Source organism: Octopus bimaculoides, chromosome 8, assembly GCF_046866305.1.
Source record: "Octopus bimaculoides isolate indiv1 chromosome 8, ASM4686630v1, whole genome shotgun sequence".
Lineage (NCBI taxonomy): Eukaryota > Metazoa > Mollusca > Cephalopoda > Octopoda > Octopodidae > Octopus > Octopus bimaculoides.
The window spans coordinates 82,839,974-82,850,555 of record NC_142935.1 but is presented as its reverse complement, the minus strand read 5'-3'; positions in this window follow the sequence as shown (position 1 = coordinate 82,850,555).

The following is a 10,582-nucleotide window of genomic DNA, read 5'->3' as shown; positions in this document are numbered from 1 at the left end:
TCCTCCTCCTCCTCCTCCTCCTCCTCCTTCTTCTTCTTCTTCTTCTACCACCTTCCCCAAAACAAGCACATATAGGCTCCGGGGGAACCTTGTACGTGGACGATCAGTCTACTAGGAGTAGCAGCCCCTAATCACCCTCAAATTATACAACACCGTCTTTGAAAAAAACCAGGATATTGACACCTATCACTGTATCTATATAACTGGAGTACTTTCGACCATACGTCTGCATCGTCAGGGTTGACTTGGGCCTAAACAGCAACTCATTCCTGTTAGATCACCTCTTACTTTTACTCCCTACCTCAGTTTTCCCTCATTGTCTCCCTTTAAACGACACTTCTTCGTTTCTTCTCTTTTACATCTGTCTCTCATTCTCTATCTCGCTCGTCTTCCATTATGTCTCTCTCTCTCTCTCTCTCATTATCATCTCACATTCTCTATCTCTTTTTCTCTTCCTCCCGTTAACCTACCTTTCATTCTCTACATCACTTATCATATGCATAATATATTCGACGCAATGGATACACTGGAAAACATAGAAAACTTAAAGAACCACCTAAAGAACATTACCGATTTAAAAATGAACATCCAAAGCAACCATATTAAACTTTCACTCAATCCAATGAGCCCAATTTTCAACATGAATATTAAGAAACATACAAAAAAATAACTTCTCATATGGCCACAGCGAATATCCGCACAGATAGAAAATGTCAATGGTAAAATACTTATTGAGAAATAGCTTTGATATTCTCTTCCACAAACGAAGCACAAGGTAAAGAAATGCACAGAATAAAAGAAACACTACTCTACAGGTGTTATTTTAATTAGGTGAGAGCCGAAATTGTAGATCAGCACAAGTAGATATGTAGCATCACGAATACCTCAAAGAATACACTTTAGGCGCAGGAGTGGCTGTGTGTCAAGAAGCTGGCTTCCTAACCACATGGTTCCGAGTTTAATCCTCGGCCGACCAAAGCCTTGCGAGTCGATTTGCTAGACGGAAACTGTAAGAAACCCGCCGTGTATATATGTTTGCATGTGTGTATTATGTGAGTGTGTGTGTGTGTGTGTGTGTGTGTGTGTGTGTGTGTGTGTGTGAGCGTGCACGTGTGTGCTAGCGCGTGTGTGCGAGCGCGTGTGTGCATGTTGTGTCATTGAGTTTGTGTTTGTCTCCCACCACCGTATGACAACCGGTGTTGGTGTGTTTACGTCCCCGTAAATTAGCGGTTCGGCAAAAGAGACTAACAGAATAAGTACTAGGCTTTAAAAAAATAAGTAAAAGTACAGTGGTCGATTCATTCGACTAAATTTTTTCAAGTGGGTGCCTCGGCATGGACTGAAACAGGTAAAAGATGAAAGAGAAAAGATTAGGAATACAATAAGCGCACATGGAATGTATTATTTGAATCAAATACCAACTGACTGTAGAATAAACAAACACACTCTCGAAAATCTTGTAAAACAGAGCATTATAGCAGGCCATATATTAACCCTAATCATAAACTACAAAAATAGTAAAATTAAACATTTTTATTAATCGGTGCTCCAGCATGGCCACAACTCTGAGCTGAAAATGCAAAAAAAAAAAAAAAAACACATCACAAGTATGTAAACCAGTGAACGTGCTACAAGTGGTCATAGATTAAGCCTAATCAGAAACTACAAAGACACCAAAATTAAAACATCTTTATTTATAACAAATCACATCGTAAACCTGTGAACAAGTTACAAATGACTAATCTGATGAATAAATTCGATTGCAAACGCGAACATTGAGCAGTTTATAACCTATGCAAGCTATTATACTAGTCATATTAGTATGACACTGTCCTACCGGCTAACCATACACCTAGAATTAGGAGTTGCTAATGCACTACATCGTACAACATAAAAGAAAACAGGGATAGAAAAATATTAATGGACAGTTCATCCAACTCTCCCTCCCCACTCACTCTGTCTCTCATAAACACACATACCCTCTCTCTCGCACACACCCAACTTTCCCCCTACTCTCCCGCTCCCCCCACTCTCCCGCTCCCCCCACTCACCATGTGCCATGCCTACAGGGGTTAATGATCGTGGACCGCCATACCATAGTATGAAGAATCACTTTTCTTGGGAAGGCGCATGATTTCCCCTTACCTTTTATCAATTTATCTGCAGTTTACTCTCTTAATCTCCTGCTCTTTCGGGTTTAAGATTGAGGCGTAGGGCCTATTTAACCATTTGGTGAGGGACCGCTTTGCATTACATCCGGGGTAACTCATATTTAGGGGTCAGTTCTTCTCCGAGTCCTGCACGTCTGTATTTTTCTGCTATCTGACCCATAAATAGGGACCTTGACTGGAACTACCACCTTGGGCCTGAGAAGACCTGAGAATAGTAGACTAAGGGGTAGCACCATACTCCCTAAAGACTCCTGAAATCCCTGAAAGCCGGAGCCTTACCACCAGCGATGCAGCTTAATGTACTGCCCAGGACAAAACTCAACGATAGCTGAGTTTTCTCAATAGCTATCAGGTTAGCTCTGCCTATTATAAAGAGAATGTGATACACATCAACATCACTTTATCCTGAAGATAATACTACAGAGATTTCACACGAAAATATAAAGAAGACCTTGATAGAATAAGATAAACCTACAATACAGTTGTGCTTTCTCTCACTATATTTCTCCGATACTATGTCGCCCCTCTCCCTCTCTTTCTCTTTCATACCACCTACTCCTATAGAATGCCAACTCCGCTTTCTGGAGGCCTTTTTGTCTCACTCTGATAACGTGCGTCCAGTATTTTTCTCCATTCAAATTGTATTTAGACGAAAGTCTTTTTAATAATTTCCTCAACGTCAGCATTCTTCCTGGTTGTCTTTGTATCAAGTAGAAAGACAGATTCTTTGTTAATATTATATAACCGAGTCTTAAATCTCCATCCTGTGTTTTTTCAGTTGTAAGACTTCGTTTTATTTTGTTTTAACTTAGGCTCTTTCCAGATGAGCGATTCCAACTTTTTTCCAGCACCGAAATTCTACTGACTTTAGTTAAAAAGTTGCCTGATAAAATAGATTTAAGGCTTATGCTTTTTTTTCCTGTTTATTGTTGTACACATCCTTTACCATTACTTTTGTTTCATTTGCATACATTCACGCATATATACATGTATGTATATTTATATATGTATACATACATACATAGATACACGTATCCACGAGACAATATGCCTGTTCGAGATTCTAATAACATGACAGCTTTGGAGACGTTCTTGATTCTTAAGATTATCTCCCCTCCTCATATGGAGATGGTCTCAATTGCGAATTGATAACAGGGTCGTATCCTCTAGAGGCTGAGATAAATTTAATAAATCAAGAATTTATGTCATATGGTATTTGATATACCTGTATTTATATACACACGCGCACGTGCACACACACACTCGCACACATACACGCACACGTACATATATGTGTATGTACGTATGTATGTATGTAGAGAGAGAGAGAAAGGCGGGACAAAGAAGGAGAGAGAAAGAGGGAGGAAGGGAGAGAGAATACGTAAATACATACATACATACATACATACATACATACATACATACATACATACATAGTACGTACGTACATACAAGGTCCCGCTCTATCTAAATTTTAAAAAATGCCTTCATTGTCTTGTAACAGAAAGTGACTTTTGCACTGAATTCGTAGGTGTTGGTGAGCAGAGAAAGATGATGTGAGTGAGAAAGATGGCGTGTTTTCTTTTAATCCTTATGATGTGGTCGAGAGCATTAGTCTGTTTCACAAGAGCACTTTGTCGGGTTTATGAGCCAATGTCTCAAACGCATCCTCCAACGAAGATATCTTGTTATGAAAAGCACCAAAACACATAGAGAAAACAGTCTGCTACCAATGCTTCCTTCCAGGCTTGCTGGAAGGAAGAAACTGAAGAATATTTCTAAGTTACCTATATAATACGTACTTGTTCTAAGTTAGTTTCTTAATTATCCTTGTTTTATATATATATATATATATATATATATATATATATATATATATATATATTCTCCGTATTCTTTCTGTTGAAGAGCGTAGCTCGAAACGTTAAAGACTTTCCATATTCCCGAGCGTCATGCTAATACATCCTTTTGTTGTTTACACCACCTGTCCTCGTCTGTTATTGTTTTTTTTTTTCGTACTTTCTCCCTCCTATATATATACATATATATATATATATATATATATATATATATATATATATATATATATATATATGGGAGAATATACAAATAATAACAACAGACGAGGACAGGTGGTGTAAATAACAAAAGTATATATTAGTATGACGCTCGGGAACACGGAAAGTCTTTGACGTTTCGAGCTACGCTCTTCAACAGAAAGAATACGGAGACAAGGAGAAAAACACGGAGAAAAAAAATTGAATAGTGTTCAGTCAACGGTCAATCATAATAATGGCCGATCATAACAATGACTGACCGGAAGTTAAAAATTCTTATTTCAGGAGAGCTAAGAAAGGGGGAGATAACAAACGGTGATCGGGAACGAGGGGCTGTGTGTGGGAAGTAGAATGCTGGCGATCTTGACGTATGTAGTGTGAAAATGGGGAAGGGAGAAAGGGAGAAAGTAGTTGGTCAGTTGTAGTGTGTGCGTGGTGTGATGCGAGGGTATTGGTGTGGTGTGCGTGGTGTGATGCGAGGGTATTGGTGTGGTGTGATGTGAGGGTGTTGGGAGGTGGGGAAGGCATGGGTGGAGTGTGGGTTAGGCTGAGGGTGGGGTAGAGGTAGGGGTCTGTGGGTAGGGGTGGGTGGTGGGTGTAAGGAATTGGATGGGGTGGAGTGGGAAGGTAGAGTAGGAGTGTGTTGGGGTGTGGTGGGATGAGCTTATGAGAGGGTGTTGACGAGGAGGGAGAAGGGGAAGGTGGATGTAAGAGAGGGGGAAGATGGGTATGGGAGGGGAGAGGAAGAGAGGAGAGAGGGTGGGTATAAGAGAGGGAAGGTGGATTAAGAGAGGGGGAAGGGGGTATGGGGGGGAGAGAAAGAGGGGAAGGTGGGTATGGGGGGAGAAAGAGAGGAAGAGAAAGAGAGGAAGAGAAAGAGAGTGAGAGAGAGGGAAGAGGGGTATGGGGGGAGAAAGAGAGGAAGAGAAAGAGAGTGAGAGAGAGGGGAAGAGAGTGAGAGAGTAAGGGTGAGAGAGTAAGAGAGTAAGGGTGAGAGAGTAAGAGAGTAAGAGTGTAGAGAGTAGGAGAGTAAGAGTGTAGAGAGTAAGAGTGAGAGAGGGGGGAGTACGAGAGAAGAGAGTGAGAGAGAGTAAGAGAGAGGAGAGAAAGAGTAGGGGTGAAGAGAAGTGGGAGTGGAGAGAAGTATGAAGAGAGGTAAAGAGACGTACAAAGAAGTAGGAATCGGAGCAGGAGGTGGGGGAGGGGAGAGATGGGTGGTAGGAGGGAGGGTGGGGGAGAGAGACAGGAGGAGGGGGTTAGATGAAGAGTGGAGGGGAGTTGAGCCCATGTGGCGCAAAGGAGCGAAGATAGAAGATTAATCCCTGTTCACGGCGCAAACGGGAGTCCGGATGGCCCCTGTGCATGGACAATCCAAACAGACAGGTGTTGCCGCAAGGAGTGACCGGCAGAACGGAAGTGGCGTGACACCGGGGTGTCATTGCCGACGTTGATATCTCGGAGGTGTTCCGCGAATCGGTCGGCCAGGCGGCGCCCCGTTTGTCCGATGTACAGGGATTGGCAGAGAGAGCAGGAGAGGCAATATATGATGTTGGTAGACGTGCAGGTGAAGGAGTCGGTGATGCGATAGGGTCGGTGATGGGTGCTGGTGAGGAGGGTGGTGTTGGAGAGGTAAGGGCAAGTGCGGCAGCGTGGGCGGGAGCAGGGGAACGAGCCAGGTTGGGAGGTTGGGTTGGGGAAGAAGCTGTGGGCCAAGAGGTCCCGTAGGTTGTGGGCTCGTTTGAAGGAGGCACTCTATACTAACTGCTGTTTTCTAATGCAGATGATGTCTGTCTTATTCTGTAAACTGTTTTATTTTCCACTGTCAACAAATGCAATGTCGTGGAGATTTACTCTCTAATTATCTGGTTATAACTTTGACAAATAGGGTCGAGTCTATGCTCTGCTGATGAGGTCAAAATAAGACCAAATTAAATCTAGAGTTATCTAGAGATGCCAAAATACATGAAACTAGCATTAATCATCCACTAATTACGTTTTCTTTTCGTCTCATTATTTTTTTATTAATTTCATCCTCTCACATTGAATATGCCAACACTAACTCAACCACCCGTCGCCCTTTTTAACACCTCCACTTTGGGTGTTTTGATAGAGCTCACTATGCTGCAAGCATCGGGCCAAGTATCTGTTCTGGATATAATATCCTTCTTTCCCCAGTCAAGGAGGTTTTTCCTCTGGCTAAGCTATTAAAAACAAAGAAATATATACATATTAATTAATATTTTGGGCTTCATTAAGCTAAAATGATGGTATAACAACCGAGAGAATAATAACAGACACAATTTAAGATAGAAATACCGCTAGGGTGATGACGTCACAATATTCATTCGAAACCGAATATTTCCTCCTGGCAAAGGCTGTCAGTTAGGATAGGACACCATACAAGTACTGTTTCTCTATAGTCTTGATTTAAATCGTATCGAGCTCAGCCTCCTTCCGACAAAGGCGATAAATACCGTATCTTTGATACTATACTGATTCAGTTCCGTATATTAGCGCCCCTCCTTTCCAATATTGCCCACCCACTCCCATTGGCTAAGCAAACGGAATCAACCAATATCCAAATCATTCTTGATTATCAGATTTATAGAAATACAATGGAAAATTTTATATACTTCCAAAAGACAATCTTTTATTAGCTTACATATTTCAGTCGTCGGATGTGGCCATGCTGGGGCACTAATTTATGATTGATTACTATATCAATATAATTAATATTTTATCGAGTTCAGAATAACGGAAAGCAAGTAAACCTGCGACTTTTAAATTCGTAACCAAAAAGACCTAACCAAATACTACAAGTTATTTGGTTCGACGCACCACCGATTCTGCCGCCCATTCTCCACCATTTCTTTCAACGCTCAACTGGTTCTGTTAACCACCCTTTACCATTTCTTTCGATGATTCACCGATTCTACCAACCATCCACTACTATTTCGGTCGACAGCTCCACCGATTCTTCCAACCATTCTCCACTATTACTTTCAACGAACCACCATACTGCTAACGATTCTCCATCATTTCTTTAAACGCTCCACTAATTCCGCCAACTTTCGTCCCCTATTCGTTAGACGCTCCAGCCATCCCTTACCATTTCTTACGACGCTCTACCGATTCTGACAACCATTCGAACATTAGCAATGAAATTGCAATGAAATTTTGTTTCTGCATTAATAGCAATATTTCTAACTGCATTGAGTGTACTGGAAGGTTTTAGTGCTGAATACATAAGTTCAGTTCTTGTAATGAGTGTAACTAGGAACAAAACATATGTCCCATGGCTTCATTTAGCTAAGGTGCAACTGCAGGTATACCCTATCCAAGCCAGAATGCTCGGCATGAACAGGCAGGACTATGAGCAGTGTAGAAAAGCTAGAAAGGGTGAATCCGCAGCAGCTGAATGGAAAGCATTACAAGGAGGGGATATATTCTGTTTGTGTCTCTTATCACTTCTCTATCACGTGTGTGCACGTGTGTGCTTATGCGTGAATATGCGTGTTCTCCTTATCAATGACTTATGGGATAACGTATACACACTTGTGTGTCAGTGTGTTCGTGTAAATGCATGTTCCACCCATCTCTCCATGACTTTTGGTCTATGGCAGAGGTTCTCAAACTTTTTGAGCCACCGCCTCTCTCATGGTCCCTCTCCTATTTTTATGTGTAATAAAAATTTTATATTTTGCTAATTTATGCATACTATGAATAATTTGATATTCAATGTAATATTATATAATTTGTATACAATACTATAATAATATAAATTCATAAGCGTCCCCCAAACCACTGCTTTTCTTCCAATGTCTCCTTTTTTCTCTACCGCCCCCTTAGATACCAGCACCTACCTGGACCCGATCAACGCCCACCGGGGATGGGGTGGTAGCGCACACTTTGAGAACCTATGGTCTATGGCATGTGCGTGCGTGTGCATGTGTATGTGAGTGTGTAATTGTGTGTGCGTGCGTGTTATGCTTCGTATGAGGTGTGGAAAAAATTGGACCACCGAGGTAGCCAATCACAATTGGTAATGAGTTCAGTTTCACGCTGGACCATACATTTTTTTCTCTACCTCTGCAAGAATTGCTGTGCTTCTGTGTATCTCACAGTGGACTAGAACCAGAAAGTAGTCGTCATTTGATCAACTTTGGCATTGCTGGACACTGTAAGATGAGCAACCTGTACTGTTTGAATAGTCTTCGAATATTCGTGTATGTTGCTTACCTTCGCCGTATTGTGATAACTGGAAAATGTATGCCATTCTTTTTCTGTCTGTCTGTCTATCTCCGTCTCTGTCTCTCTCTTTCTCTCTCTCTCTCCCTCTCTCTCTCTCTCTCTCTCCCTGTATGTTTGTGTATACGCAAACATAGACACCCTAATCCACCGATGGACGGACGGACGCGCGCGCTCACACACATACATACATACATACATATCACACATGCACGAATATGCACACACACACACACACACACACACACACACATGAAATGACCTACAACAGTGAAGGAAATATGCATCGATCTATTTCGGTTTTACGTCCACTTTTCTTGCAAACAACCTTTTGTGCCTAGCACGTGGCACCCACCCTATATACCCTATATACCTGTTCGGGAGCGTGGCAAGCTTTGCCCAAACTTACTCCAATTACCCAACATATTCTCTGCGTAGATTGTTCAGTAACAACACTTCCGTTTCTTTCCCACCTCTATCCCTCATACACACACACACACACACACATACACACACACGCACACACACACACACACACACACACATACATACACACACTCTCTCTCTCTCTCTCTGACTCTTTTTTTTGCTCCCTCTCTCTCTGTATACATGTACACAGACAGGCACGTGCATACACACGCATTAATATACGTGTAAATTATGCATATGCGTTTATGAGGATATACATGTATATGTTAATGCGCGCGCGCGCGCGTAGATATGTGGTAATGCTTCAACAAATAGAAAAACACTTGACCAGCAAAGAGAATAAAAATAATCTCATAATAAAAACCCCATAAATGTTGTAAATGTAGGTATCCAGGGTTTCCTGGTCGAAATAATAATAAGAGGCATTCAACAAACCTTTCAGTTTTAATCTGGAAACTTAAAGACGAAGAGACCGGTTTCGACATCAAATGAAAAATCGTCTCCAAATCCAGACCCTCTACAAACGGGTCCAAAAAATCTTTACTATGTTCTCTTGAAAAACTGTATCTCTTTAAATACTTGAGAACCTCCAATGAATACATAAATTCGAACGAGATTTCTCCTGTATGTCCGCATTTCAAAAAATACATCTTGTCGGAATTGAAAAGTAGGCCGCCAGATACTCACTAAGCCACGAACATCTTGTTAGTGGTTTACTAAGTGTCCTGCTTGACATCGAAGTATTGTAAGGTTGGTAATCCCCCCAGTGTTTTTCTTACTGTCTCCTTCTTCTTAACGAGTGCCTCTTGTTTAAACGTTATCTGCTCAAAAGACAACTCACAAACGATCTTATTTTCAGCTTGATAAATTAAATGGCAGAATAAATTATTATTTCGACCAGGAAATACTTGGTAGCTGTATTTACAAGATTTGTGGCGTTTTTTCTTATTAGTATAAGATATATATATATACATATATATATATATATATATATATATATATATATATATATATATATATATATATATATATATATATATATATATATATATATATATATGCATGTATATATATAGTTTTAGAGAAAAGAACCAAGGTTCATGAACTCAGCGATGAAAATCCAGTCACATATAGAAAATCAATAAGTAAATGCACAATAAATAAGTATAATATAATACAAAGTAAATATCATAAGATAATAATAATAATAATAATAATAATAATAATATATATATATATATATATATATATATATATATATATGTGTGTGTGTGTGTATGCATGCATGTATGTATGTATGTATGTATGTATGTATGTATGTATGTGTATATGTTAAGCTATTGATGTCCCAGTGGTCTGGCACCGGCTTGGAAGTATTTCCCCTGATGTCGTCAAATGTGCATAGAGTCCGCTGTTGCATGATCTACACAAACGGATGTGCCTGTGCTGGAAAGAAGAAGCAATTTCCACAGGAAATGACTGACTGCAATGTTATTATCCTGTACAAGAAAAAAAGAGATTGAAGCAATTGCAACAACTGTAGCGGAATCCTGTTTCTGAGTATTGTTGGAAAAGTTTCTGTTCGTGTGGTCGTAAACAGACTGGAGAAAATCGCTTAAAAGGTTTACCTCGTGTCTCGTTGTGGTTTCAGGTCAAAATGCGCCTCAATCGATACGA